This window comes from Fragaria vesca, linkage group LG5 (assembly GCF_000184155.1).
Source record: "Fragaria vesca subsp. vesca linkage group LG5, FraVesHawaii_1.0, whole genome shotgun sequence".
NCBI classification, from domain to species: Eukaryota; Viridiplantae; Streptophyta; class Magnoliopsida; order Rosales; family Rosaceae; genus Fragaria; species Fragaria vesca.
This window is the reverse complement of record NC_020495.1, coordinates 5,210,825-5,219,364: the sequence shown is the minus strand read 5'-3', so window position 1 is coordinate 5,219,364 and position 8,540 is coordinate 5,210,825. Positions and strand designations below refer to the sequence as shown.

General features: G+C 39.4%; 1 non-coding gene and 1 pseudogene across 1 annotated transcript; both read right to left on the bottom strand.

Moving 5' to 3' along the window:
- Window positions 1-8,540, bottom strand: part of LOC101302945 — a pseudogene marked incomplete at its 3' end in the record, with an annotated part of 63,089 nt that overhangs the window by 28,298 nt on the left and 26,251 nt on the right.
- LOC101305263 lies at window positions 3,559-5,298 on the bottom strand. The gene is made up of 3 exons (XR_184628.1): window positions 4,981-5,298; window positions 4,804-4,888; window positions 3,559-3,958 (listed from the first exon to the last, which is right to left on the bottom strand). It is a non-coding gene; the product is annotated as an uncharacterized LOC101305263 (transcript).

Below are 8,540 nucleotides of genomic sequence, written 5' to 3'. Positions count from 1 at the left end.
GTCAGAGATGATCTATACATTAGTATCTAAAGACTAGACGGTGGAGATTTGAAAATTCGATTGAAAAATGAGTGTAAAGTGAAAATCCGCACCGTAAGAATAAATGCGAATATCCGCACCTGAGAAAATATGTATATATATATAGGACCCTTTTAATTAGGGTTGGGAACGGGACGGGACGGGCCGGGATTTGGTGAATCTCGTCCTGTCTCGAAAATAAAAGAACGGGACAGGACGGGACGGGATTGCGTTTTTAGAAATTTGTCCCGTACGTCCAGATCCCGTTTGGGACCGGGATGGGATCGGGATCCTGAAAAATTAACCCTCAGAAAAAAACACAAAAATATCCATCTCTGAATTATTATCTTTCTCATCTTTCTCATCTTTCTCATCTCTGAAGCTACAATGGTTTGCTATGGGGGCTTTGCGGTGGGAGTCGAAGAGGTTGTCGCCAGAGTGGGAATCGTCGTCGTCGCCATAAAAGAAGTCGTCGTCGAGGGTTCAAACGCGGGTGAGGTGGAGGAAGGGGCGGTGGCGGCGAGGTCGAGGCGGGAGAGGAGGAGTCAATGGGGGTGGGGGAAGATCGGGAGGCGGCGAGGTCGAGGCGGGAGAGGAGGGACTTGAGGGAGGGGTTGCAGTCGATGAAGGCGGTGAGGAGGTGGGTGCCATTTTTTACGATGGTGCGGAAGGAGAAGATGAGGAGGGAGAGGAAGAGGAAGGTGAGGAGGTTGGAGGCGAAGGAGGAAGAGACTGGCCGGAGGAGCTGCGGCATCGATTTGAGGTGGTGGAGACGCAGGTGGTGGTGGTGGTGGTGGCGGAGGAGGTACCGGCGAAACGTTTCTTTTTTGGTTTGGGGCTTTCTGTTTGTTTTTTTTTGGGTAGACCTACGTGGGAGAGAGGAGAAGAGCATGTGTGTTGTAGTGGGGGGGATGATTTTGTATATAAAATGATTAAAATCAGGTATTCTAATATTACGGGACGGGCCGAGATTTTTCGGGATAGTCCCGATACCGTCCCGTCCTGTTTCAACATTACCATAACGGGATGGGGTAGGACGGGATTGTCATTTTCAAAACCTATCCCATCCCGTCCCGCTAACTTTCGGTACGAGACCGGTACGGGATCAGGATTCCGGTACTAAGTGCCCAGCCCTACTTCTAATGAGGGATCCTTTTTTTTTTTGTCTAATTTGAAGGATAGGCTCTCTACTGTTAGATTAGCTTTAATGATAATGTATGGCTGAGATTAAAACAAAGTGTTCACAGCCTCTTTCATCGCTCTTTCTCTCTTTCTCTGCCAAACAGATCGTCAACAATGAAGTCCAAAAAACTTACCCAGATTTCTGAATCTAATTCTGAACCTCTGTTACCTATATTCTCAATCTACAAGTTCTCAATCCCTTTTGAGAGGTGAAGGTGATCTCAAGGATGATTGGATGAGTTCATCTCCAACAGTGCACACTCTTGAATCCCAATTCGCTGCCCCATCTAAGATTCCATGATTCAAACTTTTTAAAGCTTTGATAATTACATTCACGGCCACAAGTCCACAGCCAACTAATATTCCCTTTGCTTCAACATTAACATATAACCAGACCAATTCCCTTCACTCTCTGTAATTGCCCCATGGCTCTAATCATCTCATTCGTGATTCCCAATTTTGGGCATCCTTCTCTCTTCTCTCACTCCTCCAATATCATCCGCAACCCAGTTCCGGTTGACCCGACCTAGCTCCAACTCGGGGTCCAAAGCCTGAAAAATTTGTGACGAGTGTCTTGGACTCTTGGTTGTACACTTGTACTAGTTCTTTTTAAAATTTTGGATAAGTTGAGGCAGAATAGCTCTGTCAGAGAAGAGATGCGAATTAGATGATTCTTGAGAATAAAGTGGTTGAGATGTGAATTAGATGATTCTTGAGAACCCAAAATGATGTTGAGTTTGGCAGAAAGAGAGAAAGAGCGATGAAAGATGAAAGAGGCTGTGAACACTATGTTTTAATTAGGGCTGGGCACGGTCCCAGACCGGCACCTAATTCTTCAAGCCCGGGCCCGGATCGGCTACTGTGCAGGCGAGCCGGTCTATGCTGTAAAATTTTTCGGGACTGGCAAAAACCCAGACCGACATAAACCAGGCTGGTCTTGCCGGTTTTTCGAGCTTTTTTTCACTCCGCCGCATCTGGTTCCAATGCAGCAATTCATAGTCAGAAACATCTGAAAACCAACACAATCAACCAACAATTTGTTGAAAGATCTCAACTTTACACAAAACTCAATAGTTATTGAAATTAAGATCGATTCATATACCAATTCACCACCGCTGATTCATGACCTGTTTTTGCTCTGAGTCAACGTGAATCAAGTCGACGATCTCATATACCAATTCACTGGCGCCGATTCGACATGGACTGAGGAATGAATATACAGAGGTGCTCTGGTTTGATAAGGATTAGAGTTCGACGATTTGGTTAGGTCGTTAAAGATTGAGACGAAGTAAATTGGAAGGGAAACAAGACGAGAAAAGGGGGCTGAGGCGTCTGGGCGACTTGGTTTGTGGTGAGGCCTAAGGCGTCAAGAGGACTAAGGCGTCTGGGCGACTTGGTTTGTGATAAGGACTGAGACGTCGCGTCGAGAGGAAGAGAGGTGCAGCCGCACAGCCTCGCAGGCGTCGCGACGTCGAGAGGTGTAGAGGAGTCGACAGCGGCGTCGAGACTCAAGAGGCGCAGCCGCACAGCGTCTTAGCTTTGTTTCAAAGAGGTTCGATCGAATTTGGTTTAGGAATTAGGACTTTTAGGGTTTGACACTTTGACATGGTCTGGTTAAAATTTGAATATTCTAGTGTGGTTGAGTCTATGTTACTAATATGGGACTGCTAAATTATTCGATTATACAGTGACACATAAGTATGTCGGGCTTTCAGGCCTAAAATGTTATAGAAACTTAGGGCCCAGGCCCGGCCCGTGTGAAGAAAGGCCCAGCCCGAAATGGCAGAAAATGGATGAGGGCCAGTATAAAAGCCCGGCCCCGGCCTGGTCGGTCCTTCCGGTCCGGTCCGGTTTTTTTTTATTTTCGGGTTTTATGCCCACCCCTAGTTTTAATCTTAGCCATACATTATCATTAAAGCTAATCTAATGGTAAAGAGTCTATCCCTCAAATTAGACAAAAAAACAGGATCCCTCATTAGAAGGGCCCTGTGTGTATATATATATACACACATACAGTAAAGTTCATATCATTATAAACTTTAAATAGTTCAAAAAATTAGCTGAAAATATTTAAGTTCTTTAATCATAAAAGGAATGAAAATAAAAATACATCTTTGAGTTAAATTGCATTAAGATAAATATTTAACAAATAAAAAAATAAAAATACCCCAACGGTTACCAATCATAAGAAAACAAAATAGTATAGATCAATAGATTAGATTTATAGACATATACGTGAAAATATCTAACAAGATCATAGATCTCGTTAATTGGTATATAATTGGACAAAAACTGAGAAGGGTTCAACTATAACCTAACCTAGTCCAGAAGACTCAATACATCCTTACAATCAACCTAAAAAAGAAACAACACTTTCAAACATTATTTGCCAAAACCGCCAATATATATGCACATTCAACCTCCTATTATATTGACAACAAGAAAACATCGACTTTAAACCTATAGTCCCTGGACATGACACCACAACCATAGCATAATGACACTACCAACAACATCAACCCAACCAATCTTACCATCAATCTTTAAGATAAAAGGAAGTGGATTATTATAAGTGATTATCAGCACTACTCATTTATCATCACTATCTAATGCGTAAATAATTTTGATAATCTCTAAAGTGGTTCAATGAAGTATTACCTCATTATTTCCTTGGTCTGGTAAATCATTGATTTGATGTTATTGAAGCCTATATTAGGAAATGCAGTGCCAGCATCATGCAATTTTTCATCTTGGCCTTCTGCGAGCAAAGAAATATTCATGATTCTCAAATGCATTAAGATTCAAAGTCTAACCGCTAATTTGATCGAGTAGCACAAATAATTGACACATATTTTAATTCTATTTATACAACAAATTAACAAGGGTTATAGTCTTTTAAAATTATCACTACTAGAAAAATGAATTTTCACACAGATTACAATCAGTATGAAATATAGTTATCTCACACAGATATCAGTGTGCGATAGCTATTAGTCACAGTGCAAGCACGGATTCTCTGTCCGTGCTCTCCCGAGGGGGGGGGCTAATGCTCATTACACACAGATTTTAAAGTCCGTGCCAATAGTTGACGTAGGTCCCATTATATATTCAAATTCATTATTGATTTTAAAAATGGTTAGTCAGTGTGAATAACTTTGCAGGTTTACACAGACTTCTGTGAAATCCCTATTCTTTATCTCACACAGGTAACTAGTAGTGAAAAAATAGTTACTAAGAAAGTCAAAAAAAAAAAAAATTACTACAAATCAATTATCAAATACATCTGAAACTGATTTTTTTCATGAACATTTCAAAAAAATAGTGTGAACCAATCCAATAATTGATTAGCTCTGGAATAGCAAAAAAAATGGTGTCAATTATTATTTTTGATAATTTTGCAATCTCAAAGACTGAATCGAAACACATAAATTGAATCCACAATCGACATTGTAACCATAACAAAACAAGAACTCCTTTCCATTAGATTGATACCAAAAACGAAAAATCACAACCATATATTGATGAATTTGCTCTACTATAGATCTGTGAAACAAGTTCCCTCTATATATATAATTATCTGTCTTGGAAAAAAGAAAGAGAAACCTATGCCGAATCGATGTCTTGCCGATCCAGATCTCGTTGTCGTTGTCTCTCTTCTTGAGCTTCAGGTAAGTCTCGGACGACTTCACTAGAAAATGGACACAAAACAATAACAATAAACACATTGATAAGAAAAAGGAAGCTCACAAGTAGATCCAGATTAGGATAAGTAAAACATACCTTTGAGCAATTAAATAAGAAGAAGAAGAGAATGATGAGGACAATCAAGTAGATCTGGGTGAAATATGGGACTTAAGGGATATCTCATGAGTTGGGAAGTGTAGATCTGGGGATCAACCATAAGGAAGAGGATCGAATCATGCAATCTAAAAACGGAGAAGAGTATGAAGTCAGCAAATGATAATCAAAGACTAAAAAAATGATGAAGCAGATGAGTGAGATGAGAATAAAGAGAAGAGAGATGAAGTTGTCTTTAAAAGAGATGACAATCTAGATGAGGATTTGAAAAAAAAATCTAGATGAGGATTTGAAACGAGGCAACTTTCACACGGAAATTCGTATACATGAGGTCTTTTCAAACTGACATCTGTTTCTATATTTTAAATAGATTTCTGTGTAATAACCATTCACACAGATATCTGTTTGAGAAACTTTCAGCCACGGAATTCTGTGTGTAGTTTATTTTTTGACCCGGATATCTGTGTCAACATTTTACACGTTTAATTGTGTATTTTAAATTTCACACGGATATAAGTGGTTAAAATTTTTTGTTACGGAATACTGTGAATATATTGTTCATATAGGTGAAAAAATAATTTTTTTTAATATAATAATATTTCATTCTCACATATATCTGTGTATATAATATACACACAGAATACTGTGTGAATTGTTAATATCATGCACACTCTATTCCGTGTCAAATAGAATTTCCCACATATTTTTGTTGCATTTGTTATTACATAAAGTAACGTGGGACCAAAATTTATATTACACACAGTTATTTGTATCAATTCGTATTTCTCACTGACTTCCGTAAGTGTAAGCAATATGTGAGAACTAAATCTGTGTGAAATGTTTTTTTTCTAGTGTATTTTACCTTCTCTTTTTGAATTTTGATTTAGTGCATGGGCCTTACACTAAGTACTGCTTTGTGCTTTGTACCTGCTTGTGTTGATTTGTAAATAAATATACAAGAAAATATATCATTTTTTCTAGGGAATATTTTGAAATTCAATTCAATTAAAACATGAAATGAGGGTTATAGTCAATTAAACATACAAGGAAATATCTCATATCTTCAAGCAAAAATCAAAAATTTGATTTATACAAGAAATGACGTAAAGAACCAGAATAACTGTTTATTATATAGTTCTTGTCTTGTGGAGGTTCCGGTGACTTATAAGAGGAAGTTTGGACGTCATATTGGAAGCAAAAACAAGAAGCAACACACTTGTAAGAAATCTGAGGAGCCTGCAACACTCAATTTTGTTTATCAGCCTGCATCTCCTAGCCCTACTAGTAAGGGCAAAGAGAAAATTTAGTTTATTTGAATTTGGCCTACTACGGTGTCCTGTCAGTGTCATGCATTAGTAATAGGCTCGCTTAAATAGGTGAGCATGGGTATTGTCGAATGAGGGGTCTATTCTATGTATCACTATGATTCTGTCACAAACTTTTTATCTACCCATAGTCGGTAGAAGGAGGATATATAATGACCATATCTGACTTGAGAATTATTAATATATCATTTTGATATTCCTAAAAAAATTAAATTAAATTACCACAACACAATCGCGAAGACAGTAGCAAATACATAGTGTTTCATATATACATGAGTGAAAACTAAGAGAAACTAAACCCTACACATGTTGTCTCAATAACAAAGAAAGTGTTGCAAGTATCTGAAACCATCATCGACACCGACATATCTCAACTTAATTTGCTGTATTGAACATCCCCACGCTGACTTTGTTAATCCGCGCAACATGATCAACGTTGTTTCCACCCATTGTGGATTCATCAGTCAACACCAACCTCAACTCCGCCACCACACCACTATCGACGAGGCTCGAGAAACACCCCGGCAAAGGCAGCTCCTCCGAGAACCACCAGTCGTCGACACCTCTCTTCCCTTTGCATGATTCCATCATATTAAATACCCCCTCTCCGCCCTTTCAACACCACATTCCACGTAATTCTCACCAACTCCGACGCCACAGCTTCAAGTTCGTAGTTATCGACGTCAATATCGAACTTGAAAACACCATTGCCATCCACGACTAGCTCGTCCCCGGGTTTTTCAAGACTGAAGAGAACTTTGTTGTGGCTGAAGACGTTGACGGTGAAGATGAGGTCGTGGAGGGTGAGGGAGGGTTTGGAGGGGGTCTGTGAGCGGCGTTTGGCGGCGTCGGAGGCCATGGCTTAGAGGCGGTAGTAGGGAAGGGAGGGGTTGATGAGCTTCAGGTTATAAGAGAGCTAGAGAAGGGAAATGGGTGGTGCAAATGGGCTGCCACATGCGGTCGGAGGAAATGCAAGTGAACCATGTCTTGGAGACGCAACAGGATGTGGCTAGGGTTTTAGGGTCGAGATGGTTAGAAACAAGGTCAAGGACTTCCCATGGAAGCTTTGTCGATCTTCTTTTTGAAAGAGGGGGCATCTTGGAAGAGTTGCAGAGAGTTGAGCGTTTAGGTTAATAGAAATGGTAGCCGTTGAGAGAGTACAACCTAATAATGAAAATGAGTCTATTTATAGATGAATACTTGCAACATCGAGTACAAAAGTAACGTGGTCTAGGAATTATCCAACTAGGTAATCTACTTACTTAAATATGCTCCACTAATTTCCTTATCCAACTAGATGACATATTTGTTTACAAATTAGGCCATCCAACAATAAAACAAAAATGAAATGATGTGTAAGCATACTGAGGATAGGTACGGTGAACAATTCAACAACATTACAAATTACTACAAATCACATTGAAAGGATGAGCCTTTGAACTGGTTCTGTTGGTCATTCATCATGGTCAATATCTTCTACGCTAGCTGTGCTGTAATGTATGAACCAGAGTTCGATGTGGTGGATGGCACAAAGGATCGCTACTATAAGACTTGATTAAACGTAAAGTTCATCAGTCATCAACCAGGTTATTTATATTTACTAATATGAAGGTGTTGGTATGTGAGAGCATCTCCTTTACAGAGGATTTGCGCTCTTTGCCTTCTTCACAAACTCATGTATCAATTACTTTGTGAGATCATTGATCAAGCCTGTATAGAGTGGGAGGAATAACATAGGCATATAACACAATCCAATATTCTACATTCTCATTTTCATTTTCGATCATTTCAAGCTACTCCCAGAGCATGGCTGAAGCCCTAGCTAATGTAGTTCTGTTAGAGGATATCGACCCAGAGTCGAGGCAAGTGACGTGAAGCCAAAGTGAGATTCAGAGATTGACTTAGATAACTGATTGAAGTTTCTTACTAAATGGATGATGTGTGTTGGTTGAGTGAATCCCATAGAAACAAGTAAAACATGGTGAAAATGCTCTTATTAATAAGTACCGAGAATATGAATCATATGATAAGTCTTTTTTTTTTTTTTTCTCTTCCTCTTGCTTTTTGGGCAGGTCAATTAGTCCTTCGTCGTGATATTACTGTGAGGACATAAGAGACCTACATGATAGAATAGATATTTGATAGCTAAACAAAAACAAGATTTTAGCTTTCACTACATTACGTACGAAGGTCCTCTACTCCTGTGTTAGGTCTAGG